Below are 13390 nucleotides of genomic sequence, written 5' to 3'. Positions count from 1 at the left end.
GCATTTGTTGAGCAGTGCTTTACTTCCAATTATGTGGTTAATTTTTGAGTAGGTGTGATGTGGTGCTGAGAAGAATGTATATTCTGTGGATTTGGGGTGGAGAATTCTGTAAATGTCTATCAGGTTTGCTTGCTCCAGGTCTGAGTTCAAGCCCTGGATATCCTTGTTGATTTTCTGTCTGGTTGATCTGTCTAGTATTGACAGTGGAGTGTTAAAATCTCCCACTATTATTGTGTGGGAGTCTAAGTCTCTTTGTAAGTCATTAAGAACTTTCCTTATGTATCTGGGTGCTCCTGCATTGGGCCCATATATGTTTAGGATCGTTAGCTCTTCTTGTTGTATCAATCCTTTTACCATTATGTAATGGCCTTCTTTGTCTCTTTTGATCTTTGTTGCTTTAAAGTCTATTTTATCAGAGATGAGAATTGCAACTCCTGCTTTTTTTTGCTCTCCATTTGCTTGGTAAATCTTCCTCCATCCCTTTATTTTGAGCCTTTGTGTATCCTTGCATGTGAGATGGGTTTCCTGGATACAGCACACTGATGGGTTTTGGCTTTTTATCCAATTTGCCAGTCTGTGTCTTTTGATTGGTGCATTTAGTCCATTTACATTTAAGGTTAATATTTTTATGTGTGAATTTGATACTGCCATTTTGATGCTAAGTGGCTGTTTTGCCTGTTAGTTGTTGTAGATTCTTCATTATGTTGATGCTCTTTAGCATTTAGTGTGATTTTGGAATGGCTGGTACTGGTTGTTCCTTTCTATGTGTAGTGCCTCTTTCAGGAGCTCTTGTAAAGCAGGCCTGGTGGTGACAAAGTCTCTGAGTACTTGCTTGTTCGCAAAGGATTTTATTTTTCCTTCACTTCTGAAGCTCAGTTTGGCTGGATATGAAATTCTGGGTTGAAAGTTTTTTTCTTTAAGAATGTTGAATATTGGCTCCCACTCTCTTCTGGCTTGTAGTGTTTCTGCCGAGAGATCTGCTGTGAGTCTGATGGGCTTCCCTTTGTGGGTAACTCGACCTTTCTCTCTGGCTGCCCTTAGTATTTTCTACTTTATTTCAACCTTGTTGAATCTGACGATTATGTGCCTTGGGGCTGCTCTTCTTGCGGAATATCTTTGTGGTGTTCTCTGTATTTCCTGCATTTGAGTGTTGGCCTGTCTTGCTAGGTGGGGTAAGTTTTCCTGGATGATGTCCTGAAGAGTATTTTCCAGCTTGGATTCATTCTCTTCATCCCCTTCTGGTACACCTTTCAAACGTAGGTTAGGTCTTTTCACATAGTCCCACATTTTTTGGAGACTTTGTTCATTCCTTTTTGCTCTTTTTTCTCTGATCTTGGTTTCTCGTTTAATTTCATTGAGTTGGCCTTCGACTTCAGATACTCTTTCTTCTGCTTGGTCAATTCGGCTATTGAAACTTGTGCATGCTTCGTGAAGTTCTCGTATTGTGTTTTTCAGCTCCTTTAATTCATTCATATTCCTCTCTAAGTTATCCATTCTTGTTATCATTTCCTCATATCTTTTTTAAGTTTCTTAGTTTCTTTGCATTGATTTAATACATGTTCTTTTAGCTCACAAAAGTTTCTCATTATCCACCTTCTGAAGTCTAATTCCGTCATTTCGTCACAGTCATTCTCCATCCAGCTTTGTTCCCTTGCTGGTGAGGAGTTTTGGTTCTTTCTAGGAGGCGAGGTGTTCTGGTTTCGGGTCTAAAAATATTTTTAAAGCAACTAGATTGCAAGTATGTGCTAGCCGTTTGGGTTAATAGAATAATACTATCTTCACCTGATGGGATTTCAGATGACAGTTCAAGTTGGATATTTACATATAGAAAAATATTTTTCAAAAAAACATATACTATGTGCTATATCAAAGTAAAAGATGGGGTTGCTCACAACACCTGCATTATCCAAGAAAGACTTCCAGTAAACATAAGAAATATAATTATATGGATACTCTGGGCAAAAGGAATCATGACTGCAAATAACATAGAGTTGTAAAAGTGAAGGAAGAAGTGTATGGTGAATTATGATGAAATAGAAAGCAACGAATAGCAATTAATTCCTCTTGTATGCTTTTTACGAAAGAGCTAATTTCATTAGTCTAAATTATTATGTAAAGTGACATAATGCTATAAAACAATTGCCCAATTATGTCATGAGAATATCATGTTCTAAACTCTATTAAATTCTTTATCTCTCTATGATTTTAACAGTCACTTTAAGCAGATTTGTTTTTCTCCTCCTTCTAAAGAATGAAGCTTGAAGAGTCATAAGAAATAAGTAATCACCTATGGCCAATACATGTCAGAACCGTGATTCGAAATAGAGCTATATACCAGCAAATAAGACACTGTAGCAACTCCTGGCAGAGGGTGAAAACCTTGCAAAATAAAAATATCCAAGGGAGTCTTAGAATTTCGGAGTAAGTACTATGATATCATTTATTCCTTGATAAAAGTACTAAGTGAGCCATCAAAAATGCCAAACTTGGCTTATGGGGATTTCTTTCCAAGTTATCATACACTGAAAATTAAACATTCAAGAAGGAATTACTTTTTTGGAATTAAACTTACATCTCTTGGACAACAAAGAAAACAATTTGGCCAAGGACACTCAGAGTATATCTGCATGACAACTGTGGTGTACTTTCTGTGTATCCTATTTTCTTTAGTGTTTTATGAGCAAGACACTATTATTTTTTGGTTGAACACCGAATTACCCACACCACCAACATCAACCATAGCTTTAGAATATGTGGTTGATAATTTATTATCTCACTCATAGACATTACTTAGTCATTCTCCATCCAACTGACTTAGGTCACAGTAAGCTTTTGTATCCTCAAATAATTAAAGGATTATGTTTATTATGTCCTACATCTCTTTCTGATGTTAGGTCTCTTGTGCTAAATTTCCAAAGCTCAAGTTGCTTTTTTTTTTGCCCCTTTTATAATTGGATTTTTATTGGTATATTTCATGGTCACATATGATCACATAAGCATCCTGGAATGGAGAAGTGGGCCTATCCATATGATAGCAATTTTCACAATATACTAGAACTTTATTTTCCTTGGCAATCTCTACTAATAACTCATAAATATTCTTTAAGCAAAGGGAACATTTTGGTCATTATTGCCTACTAAAGGGTTTATTGTAGTGTAGCAATTCAGTAAAATGTTTGTTAAATTAATCAACAAATGGATGGAAGTCTCAAAATATCTACTTTCTATTTAGACTATCAATGTGTTTTGCCGTTAAATTATCATTGCTCTGCTCTGACATCTTTTTGGAACAAGTTTTTACATCAGGGCTTTCTAGGACTTCTTGCTTTTCAGAACTGTGGATACAAATCACTATATCCCATCAACAATGCTGGCCACCTCTTAAACTCGTTATTCACCTAATTGAAACTCTCACTGATTTTAGGTCTATTTCCCAGGATCTCCAATGTGGACACATCTGGGGCAAATGCTGTCTCTTACTCATTAAGCTACTAGATAGACTTCTGTGATCAGATATCCATGGCTATCACACTTTTGGAGTTTTCTTAACTTTAATGTTTTCATATACACCACAGTGAAATAGTACTGTAATACTCAACAATATTATTAACTTAGAGAGGTTCTGTATCACTCCTTGATAACAATGACTTCTATGAGGTGGAGTTATTCAAGTATGAGTAGCAGCTTCTGTACTCCCTCACTCACTCTTTATAATCTCAGAACTCACAGTCTATTTGTGTGACCTTGAGAAAATTAGGGAAGCTCTCAATGACTCAATTTCTTTATATGAAAATTAGGAGAATAAAAGTAATCTTCTCAGAGTAGTCATGAATATTTATTAAAACAACACTTAAAAATGCTTACAAACATATCTAATACCTTCCAAACACTTAATAAAGTGTGACTATTACTATTATTATAACGCTAATTTTAGTTTAATAACATACAATCATGCACATACAATTCATTCAAAAATAATTCAGCTTTATGCAGCATGAGAACGTCAATAGGACAACTGCCTTGTACAGTATATTATGTGGAATTCCCTTAATCACAACGAAAGCATCCCAATTTTCTCATCTGTAAACTGAGTATTACAGTAAATTTTAGTTAATTTATTGATATAAATTATTTAAATTTCTCTTCTGTATATTATTACTCTAAAAATGTTATATATTTGCTTATTTGGCATCTTTCAAATACCGTCAAATATGCCTATCTATGTGCAGAGACTGTAAGCACCACATTTTCAGTTGCAATGTGATTTGGTTCTACCAATCCAACACATTTATAAAAGAACATTTAACTCAGTTAGTCATCTATATTGCTGATGCAGGTGACCCTAAAGCTTGCAGCAATGGTGCTAAATTCCTGAGGAGCCACTCTCATGGAGGCTCATGACTTATGCATTAAAGAGCTTAGAGAAAAAAAATGTAACTTCAATGTTTCAATTATCTCATAACTGTAGAGATGACATAGCCAATATTAAATCCTGATCCTAAGTCTCCTTAATTATAAAGTTGATTTAATTCACAATGTCTACACCTATGTAAATGTAAGCATATTGACTGGGAAAAAATTGGGATTGAGAATTGGAATAAAAGACTAGTTTCAGAAGATTTTGAGTACCTGAATTTCAAAGCACCACCAGTTTCCCTTGTCAATACAAGGATCCATATTTCTCTGCCTCATGAAGCTGGCTACACATTGTTTAGAAACCCTGTAGTTACCTGACATGTAGGTGTTAGTTTTAAAGTCATCCTTAGGTCTGTATTCACCATTCTTAGACTATCTCCAGACTCATAACATGTATCAGAGTCAGATATAAGAGAGCTGATAAGCCATACAAACTCAGAAGGGAAAGTCTTACAAATTAAAGTTTTACACAGTTTTGCTAGTTTACCTTAACATAAATATAGCTAATTATATTGAGATGAATACTTCATGAGACATGTTTAAGGAAGAAGAAATTTTAAAGTGAGCCAAATTTATTCAAATGAGTATGTGTAGCAGAAATTCTGAATTTGTTATGCCACCTTAGTTGTGGAAGAGATTTTACTGGAATCACAAATGGTTAATAAACTGATGACTCGAAGATAACTTGTAACAAAATAAGTTGAAATACTAAAAATTTCTTAGTATAAAGTTGAGTTTTGAATTAATAGATTGATGATATAGGTATGTTGGAATTCATTCATTATGTTCAAGCTATTCGTTAACCTTCCAGTTATATACTTAAAACAAATAGAAGTATCTTTAAAAGGTATTTTTTTAAAAGCTGAGGAAAAGAAGAAATGAGGCTGATGATTAAAGTAGAAGGTGCTGCTATTGAAATACCTTAAATCTCAAGATGATAAAAGTCAAGCTACACTGCAACTCCCAGGAGCAAAGGTATCCTATTAATACAACCTCCAGAAGTACGTCAAAGGGTAAGAAAAATGATAATCCACCAAGATTTACTATTGTATGTTCAGAAGCTATGGAATAGATGAAAAGCAGTTAAATTTGTGATTTCATGAGATGAAAATTATTTTTTAAAAAAAGCATAGGGACAGCATGTTATAAGGCTGTTGGTAAGGTTACAGCCTTGTTGTAAGGCTGAAAATCAAGGAAATTTATGATTATGTTTACCTAAGGTTAGGAAAATGCCAAACTCTTTGCAGCTAGTGCTTATTGGCTTACATGTTTCAAAAAGTGATAAGGTGTAAAAATTGCAGGTGACCATTAAAAAGTTGGCAAAAGACATGAACAGACATTTTTCAAAACAAGACATACATGAGGCCAACAAGCATATGAATAAAAGTTTAGTATCAGTGATCATTAGAAAAATGCAAATCAAAACCACAATGAGATACTATCCCACACCAGTCAGAATGGGTATTATCAGAAAGTCAAAAAATAATAGATGCTGGCAAGGTTGTGGAGGAAAAGGAAACTTACACACTGTTGGTGTGAGTACCATTTAGTTCAATCATTGTAGAAAGTGATATAGGGATTTTTTTAAAGAGCTAAAAGCAGAGCTACCATTTGACTCAGCAAACCCATTCCTGGGTGTATACCCAGAGGGATATATATTGTTCTATTATGAAGATACATGCATGAAAATGTTCATTACAGTACTGTTCATGATGGCAAAGACACGAAATCAGACTAATGCCCATCAATGACAGAATGAATAAAGAAAATGTGGTACATACATCCCATGGAATACTATGCAGTCATAAAAAAGAATGATACCATGTCTTTTTGCAGGAACATGGATGGAGCTGAGGCTATTATACTTAGCCAAGTAACACAGGAACAGAAAACCAAATGTTGCTTGTTCTCACTTATAAGTGGAAGCTAAATGGTAAGAACTCATGAACACAAAGAAGAGAGCAACAGACACTGGTCTACTTGATGGGGGACAGTAAAGGAGGAAGGGGATCAGAAAGAAAACTATTGAGTATTGGGCTCAATACTTGGGTAAGGTAATAATATGTACAACAAATCCCCATGGTGTGTGTTTACCTATGTTACAAACCTTCACATGTACCCCCAAACCGAAAATAAAAGTTTAAAAAATAATAATAAAAACTGCAAGTGAGGCAGGTTCTACAGATGAGGAGGCTATGGAATATTTCTTTTAAATACTTACTATGTGTCATATAGGAAAAGGGTTATATAGAAGAGCAGGTTTTCAACCCTGAGGAGATTGGACTCTTTCATAAGGATGTTGATAAACTACCCTATATAACATAAATCAGAAATGACCTATATAACAATAAATGGTTTTGATTGATGAAAATGCTGTGACCAGAGGCTTGCAGAAATCTGACCCTCTGTTTCTTCTAGTAGCAAGAGTTCAGTGTTTATGGAGAATATTTCAGTGTTTGTGGAGAATATTTGTTGTAATCATGTTCCATATAATTACAAAAATGTGCATTCTCCATATGTGTACATATATGTATGTATACATAAATATATTGATACATAAATACATATATGTATGTATTCATGTGTATACATAGATTTCCCATCTCTGTCCACTGACAGGTCCTAAGAACACCTCAAAAAAAAAAAGTAGGTTGTAGGAGCAGCTCAGGACTGAAGCTGCCAGTGAAAGCATAGAGGGTGAGTGGACGCCGCATTTCCAGATGGATCTTCATTGCCCACAGACCAGGAGATCCCTAGGTGGAGGAGCTCCATGGGTTGCTAGCACAGCTGTTTTGGCCAGCACTGCTGTTTCGGCTGGAGTGGCTGTTTCGGCCAGCGATGCAGCACAGCAGCACTCCATACAAAATACGCTGGTCTGGTTGCCCTGTTAAACTGGCAATTGGAGATCTGGGAAGGTAGATTAGCCCATTTATCTGTTTAAACAGGACTGAAACATAAAACATAAAGCCAGGCCAGGAGATTCCCGGGGAAGCCACGCTGTTTCAGTTGGCACAGTGAGTCGCTGCACAGGAAATCACACAGATCCCAGTGCCCTTTAAGCAGGCAACTGGAACACCTGGGAGAGAGTCAACCATTCAACTTAAAAGAAAAGGGGCTCTGACTCAGGGAGCAAGGTGATCAGGCTCACCAGGTCCCATGCCCACAAAAACAAGCAGCAATTGGAAATGTTCAGGGCTGAGATATTCACAGCAAGCACAGCTAAACCCGAGACAGCCCAGCTCTGAGGGGGAGGGGCGTCTGCCATTACCGATGCACTTCACCCCTGTGGAGGTAGTCTGCCATTGCTGACGCAGCCTGCCATTCCCAAGGCAACCAGCCATAATGAAGAGAGTCCGCCATTAAAGAGGTGGGCCAACATCACCAAGGCAGTTCTAACCACACCCATATAAGCAGGACTACAGGGAAATACACATGGCAGCAGGGTAGAGCTAGCAGCAGGGCAGAACCCACAGCAGCAAAGCAAAGCCTCTGCAGGCAGTGACTACGATGCCTCCTTGCTGGGCAGGACAGCCCTGAAAAGAAAAAAAGAAAAGAAAAAGGCAACAACCAGTACTAGTTACTTCAAAAACATACTAAATGCTAAAGAGCATAAACAAAATGAAGAATCTGCATCAACTAATAAGCAAAACAGCCAGTTAGCATCAAAATGGCAGTATCAAATTCACACATAACAATATTAACCCTAAATGTAAATGGGCTAAATGCACCAATCAAAAGACACAGACTGGCTAACTGGATAAAAAGCCAAAACCCATCAGTGTGCTGTATCCAAGAAACCCATCTCACATGCAAGGATACACAAAGGCTCAAAATAAAGGGATGGAGAAAGATTTACCAAGAAAACGGGGAGAGCAAAAAAAAGCAGGAGTTGCAATTCTCATCTCTGATAAAATAGACTTTAAAGCAACAAAGATCAAAAGAGACAAAGAAGGACATTACATAATGGTAAAAGGATCAATACAACAAGAAGAGCTAACGATCCTAAATATATATGCACCCAATACAGAAGCACCCAGATACATAAGGCAGTTCTTAATGACCTACAAAGAGACTTAGACTCCCACACAATAATACTGGGAGGCTTTAACACTCCACTGTCAATATTAGACAGATCAACCAGAAAGAAAATCAACAAGGATATCCAGGACTTGAATTCAGACCAGGAACAAGCAAACCTGATAAACATTTAAAGAACTCTCTGCCCCAAATCCACAGGATATACAGCCTTCTCAGCACCACATCACACCTACTCTAAAATTGACCACATAATTGGAAGTAAAGCACTCCTCAGCAAATGCAAAACAACTGAAATCATAACAAGCAGTCTCTCAGACCACAGTACAATCAAGTTAGATCTCAGAATTCATAAACAAACTCAAAACCGCACAGCTTCATGGAAACTGAACAGTTGGCCCTTGAATGCTGACTGGATAAACAATGAAATGAAGGCAGAAATAAAGAAGTTTTTTTAAACCAACGAGAATGAAGACACAACCCAGAATCTCTGGGACACATTTAAAGTAGTCTCTAGAGGAAAATATATAGCAATAAGTACCCACATGAGAAGAGTGGAGAGATCCAAAATTGACACCCTATCATCAAAATAGAAAGAGCTAGAGGAGCAAGATCAAAAAAACTCACAACCTAGCAGAAGAGAAGAAATAATTAAGATCAGAGCAGAACTGAAGGAGATAGAGACACGAAAAACCCTTCAAAAAATCAATAAATTCAAAAGCTGGTTTTTTGAAAAGATCAACAAAATAGACAGACCACTAGCCAGATTAATAAAAAAGAAAAGAGAGAATAACCAAATAGATGCAATAAAAAACGATAAAGGGGAAATCACCACAGATTCCACAGAAATTTAAACCATCATCAGAGAATATTACAAACAACTCTACACACATAAACCAGTAAACCTGGGAGAAATGGATAAATTCCTGGACACTTGTGTCCTCCCAAACCTAAACCAGGAAGAAGTCGAAACTATGAATAGACCAATAACAAGATCTGAAGTTGAGGCAGCAATTAAGAACCTACCACACAAAAAAAGCCCAGGTCCAGATGGGTTCACAGCCGAATTCTACCAGACACACAAAGAGGAACTGTTACCATTCCTTCTGAAACTATTCCAAATAATCCAAAAAGAGGGAATTTTTCCCAAATCATTTTATGAGACCAACATCATCCTGATACCAAAACCCAAAATAGACAAATGGGACCTAATCAAACTCCACAGACTCTGTATGGCAAAAGAAACAGTCATTAGAGTGAATCGGCAACCAACAGAATGGGCAAAAGTTTTTGCAGTTTACCCATCTGACAAAGGGCTGATATCCAGAATTTACAAAGAACTTAAACAGATTTACAAGAAAAAATCAAACAAGCCCATTCAAAAATGGGCAAAGGATATGAACAGACACTTTACAAAAGAAGACATACATGAGGTCAACAAACATATGAAAAAATGCTCATCATCACTGGCCATTAGAGAAATGCAAATCAAAACCATATTGAGATAACATCTCACACCAGTTAGAATGGCGATCATTAAAAAATATTGGACAGCAGATGCTGGAGAGGATGTGGAGAAATAGGAACACTTCTACACTGTTGGTGGGAGTGTAAATTAGTTCAACCATTGTGGAAGACAGTGTGGCAAATCCTCAAGGACCTAGATATAGAAATTCCATTTGACCCAGCAATCCCATTACTGGGGATATATCCAAAGGACTATAAATCGTTCTACTATAAGGACACATGCACAAGAATATTTATTGCAGCACTGTTTACAATAGCAAAGACCTGGAACCAACCCAAATGCCCATTGATGATAGACTGGATTGGGAAAATGTGGCACATATACACCATGGAATATTATGCAGCAATCAAAAACGATGAGTTCATGTCCTTTGTAAGGACATGGATGAATCTGGAGAACATCATTCTCAGCAAAGTGACACAGGAACAGAAAATGAAATACCGCATGTTCTCACTCATAGGTGGGTGATGAGAAATGAGAACACATTGACACAGGGAAGGGAGCACTACACACTGGGGTCTATTGGGGGGACTAGGAGAGGGACAGCAGGAGGGGGAGCTGGGGAGGGATAGCCTGGGGAGAAATGCCAAATGTGGGTGAAGGGGAGAAAGGTAGCAAAACACACTGCCATGTGTGTACGTATGCAACTATCTTGCATGTTCTGCACATGTACCCCAAAACCTAAAATTCAATAAAAAAAAGGTAGAGGCAGAATGAAAGGACTTGAGAGCCAACCTGAAAGAGCAGCCAATGCTCTTTCAAACTGGAGAATTAGCAAAATTAAATAAATCATATAACAAACTAAAAAATTAATATTTATTAATACATAGTTATAAATAAATGATTGAATAATTGAACAGTGGAAAGGGAATAATTCTTTCTCATCAAAAAAATACTAATTAATAGATACAAAAGAAATGAGGGAAATACAAAAACATCATATAAAAACACAGTAATAATTGCTTCAGGCAAAATTATTGTAGCATGTTAAAATTCGTGGGTGGAAGCTTAAAAAGAGAGTAGATATTTGCATACTACCAAAATATTTGCCTCAAAGACTTAGAAACATCTACAGATTGAAAAAAAACTAAGAAACATGGTATTTAAATGTAATACAGATTTGGGATTGATCCACAGATATATAAAGACAGTCATAGAAAAAATGATGAAATCCAAATAAAGTCTGTGGTTCAGCTAGTAGCATTATTTCAAAGTTAATTTCTTAGTTTGATAATTATACTATGGTTACATAAGATTTTTTATTTAGTGGAAGTTGAACAAAACGTTTACAGGAACTCACTGTACTATTTTTTGCAATTCTGATCTATGTTTAAAACTATTTCAAAATAAAAGTTTTAAACAAAACCTGATAATTAATTTTATCTACCTAAATGCAATAAATCATCCTGGTAACCACGAATGACTTCACAAAATGATGCACTCTATGGCTATATCATTTCCCTCTTATTCAGATAGGTCCATTGACTGCTTGTATATGAAAAATGATTTAACTTACACAGACATCATGATCACTTGATTTCTGATCAGCTCATAGTTTTAACACAGCATTGCAGTGGCATCATTCAGTAATACTCACCTTACAGAAACCAAGAGCAATTTTACATAATAGGGTCTAGAATAATACTTCCTTTGTAGGAATAACAATAAAACTGTCACATAAACAGACCTTGCAGAATCAATTTTACAAGTCAAGCTGAGCCAAGATTTCAAACTACAGATTTTAGTCACTAAAGTAGTCTGCCTTTTTATGTTATAATTACTTTTCAATAAGTATAAACACAGAGAAACCAAACTATAGAATAAAATTGTAAATATACAATATAACTCTTTAACTTTTCCATATTCATAAATATGTATATATATCATAGTTTTTAAATTTCTTTGTAAATATTTTATTGCATAAGAAAATCCTCTATAAATTCTGAGCATTTATCTCCTTAAAACTCTGTGGACGTTGGGCATGGTAGCATACACCTCTAATCCCAGCACTTTGGGAGGCCAAGGCAGGTGGATCACCTGAGGCCAGGCATTTGAGACCAGCCTGACCAATATGGTGAAACCCTGTCTCTACTAAAAATACAAAAATTAGCTGGGTGTTGTGGCAGGTGCCTGTAATCCCAGCTACTTGGGGAGCTGAAACAGGAGAATTGCTTGAACCTGGGAGGTGGAGGTTGCAGTGAGCTAAAATTGCTCCACTGCTCCACTGCACTCCAACCCAGGTAACAGAGTGCTTCATCTCAAAAAAAAAAAACTATGGATTTTTAGATTATTTTATCACAAATATAAACATAGATAAAAATATCATATTACATTTCTTGGAAATTTTCTATTTCTGCCCAGATACTTAACTTATTTTATGTCCTTAAAAATAGAGGTATAGTCCCAAGCAGCACCCAAGAGCGGCTGTGAAGAGGTGCCTGAGGACCTGGCTACACTGGAGCAGCTGAGAGATGACAGAAGCTGAGATTCACGCTCTCAGGGGGGTAAAAGATGTGGAGCCCCTATTCTGTGCTAGAACGGGGAAATTCCCAAGTATAAAGGAGACGCGGGACACCAGGCAGAGGCTCTGCTTGGAGAAGCTGGCAGCCAGGGTGGCAGCGGCCAGCCCTACCCAGCGCTCCCCACAGGGCGTGCTTGTCCAGGTGCCCTGTTGAACTGGCAACCTGAGACTTGAGAGGGCTGAACTTGAGACTAAAGGGGACTTGGACAGTGGGCCAGCCCAGGGGATTGCAGAAACACAGGGTTAGGGGTAGCGCAGTGGGACAGACAAAACAGCGATTCCAAACGCTCACCTTGGATACGGTCCCTGAGCCTCTCCGTGGGGGAGGGGCGTCCACCATTACCGAGGCAACCCGCCCCGACTGAGATACACGCCCACTGCTGACGCAGCCTGCCGTTGCCGAGGCAACCCGCTACAACAGAGAGACTCCGCCACAGGGCATAGCCTGTGGTAGAGACTGCAGCAGAAGAGCAAGAGCCTGCAGCAACAGGGCAAACCTCACAACAGCAGGGCAGAGCCTTGGCAGTCAAAAAGTGACTAGACTGCCTCCTAGCTGGGCAGGACACCTCAATGGACATCCAAAAACAAAGCCCCGACCCCCGAGGCAGAGCATTTGAGAAATAAAGGGTTTCTTAATGACCTCTGTTGCAGCAGAATTAAACATAGAAGCCTAACAGCCCTGAATGAACAACAGAGCTCACAACTCAGCAATTGAGCTCCTATAAAGTACAGACTGTCTCTCAAGCAGCTCCCTGACCCTTCTATATCCAAAAGACTGACAATTGGCAGGCATCATCCTGGGACAAAGATAGTAAAAAAAAAAACTGGTAGCATCCCTCACTGTTCCGAAGCTGCTATAGGTGCACCCCAGACAAGCAGGGCCTGGAGTG

Source organism: Callithrix jacchus, chromosome 9, assembly GCF_049354715.1.
Source record: "Callithrix jacchus isolate 240 chromosome 9, calJac240_pri, whole genome shotgun sequence".
Classification (NCBI taxonomy): domain Eukaryota; kingdom Metazoa; phylum Chordata; class Mammalia; order Primates; family Cebidae; genus Callithrix; species Callithrix jacchus.
This window is presented reverse-complemented; position numbering follows the sequence as displayed.